Raw genomic sequence first — 1799 nt, forward strand, 5'->3', positions numbered from 1 at the left:
CTCTGCAGGTGGATCCATTCACCTAAAGAAAACGCCTGCAGAAGCTCAAGAACTTATTGACATGGTTGAAAATAACCAATTCATGTACGCTTCTGAGATGAATTCCGTGAATAATGGAATGCCTCAGAAGAAGGGAGTTCTTGAAATTGATGCTCTGAATGCTATATTGGCTCAGAACAAAGTGTTGACTCAGCAAGTCAACATGATCTCTCAAAGTCTGAATGGATGGCAAAATGCATCCAACAGTACTAAAGAGGCAGCTTCTGAAGAAGCTTATGATTCGAAGAACCCTGCAATAGCAGAGGTAAATTACATGGGTGAACCTTATGGGAACACCTATAATTCATCATGGAGAAATCATGCAAATTTCTCATGGAAGGATCAACAAAAGCCTCAACAAGGCTTTAATAATGGTAGAAGAAACAGGCTAAGCAATAACAAGCCTTTTCAATCATCTTCTCAGCAACAGACAGAGAATTCTGAGCAGAGCCCTTCTAATTTAGCAAACTTAGTCTCTGATCTGTCAAAGGCCACTTTAAGTTTCATGAGTGAGACAAGATCCTCCATTAGAAATTTAGAGGGACAAGTGGGCTAGCTAAGTAAGAAAATGTCATTGAAACTCCTCCCAGTATTCTCCCCAGCAATACAGAAGAGAATCCAAAAGGAGAGTGTAAGACCATTGAAGTAATCAATATGGCCAAATGCACAAGGGAGGAGAAGGACGAAAATCCTAGTGAGGAAGACCTCCTGGGACGTCTCTCAAACAAGAAGGAGTTCCCTATTGAGGACCTAAAGGAATCTGAGGCTCATATAGAGACCATAGAGATTCCATTAAATCTCCTTCTGCGAGACTATAGAGATTCCATTAAATCTTCTTCTACCATTCATGAGCTCTGAAGATTATTCTTCCTCTGAAGAGGATAAAGATGTAATTGGCGAGCAAGTTGCTCAATATCTAGGAGCCATCATGAAGCTGAATGCCAAGTTATTTGGTAATGAGACTTGGGAAGGTGAACCTCCCTTGCTCATTAGTGAACTTGATACATGGGTTCAGCAAACTCTACCTCAAAAGAAACAAGATCCTGGGAAATTCTTATTACCCTGTACCATAGGCACCATGACCTTTGAAAAAGCTCTGTGTGACCTAGGGTCAGGCATAAATCTTATGCCACTCTCTGTAATGGAGAAGTTGGGGATCATTGAGGTACAACCTGCCTTATTCTCATTACAATTGGCAGACAAGTCAGTAAGACAAGCTTATGGATCAGTAGAGGACGTGTTGGTAAAGGTTAAAGGCCTTTACATTCTTGCTGATTTTATAATCTTAGACACTAGGAAGGAGGAGGATTAATGCATCATCCTTGGAAGACCTTTCCTAGCCACAGTAGAAGCTGTGATAGATGTTAACAGAGGAGAATTAGTCCTTCAATTGAATGGGGACTACCTTGTGTTTAAGGCACATGGCTATCCTTCTATAACAAGGGAGAGTAAGCATGCAGAGCTTCTCTCAATACAGAGTCAAACAGAGCCCTCACAATCAAACTCTAAGTTTAGTGTTGGGAGGCCACAACCAAACTCTAAGTTTGGTGTTGAACCCCCATATCCAAACTCTAAGTGTGGTGTTGGGAGTCCACAATATTGACCTGATCACCTGTGAGGCTCCATGAGAGTCCACTGTTAAGCTATTGACATTAAAGAAGCACCTGTTGGGAGGCAATCCAATTTTTATTTATCTAATTTTATTTTTATTTAATTGTTATTTTGTGTTTTAGTAGGTTCATGATCATGTGGAGTCACGA

Source organism: Arachis duranensis, chromosome 5 (genome assembly GCF_000817695.3).
Source record: "Arachis duranensis cultivar V14167 chromosome 5, aradu.V14167.gnm2.J7QH, whole genome shotgun sequence".
In the NCBI taxonomy this organism is placed as follows: domain Eukaryota; kingdom Viridiplantae; phylum Streptophyta; class Magnoliopsida; order Fabales; family Fabaceae; genus Arachis; species Arachis duranensis.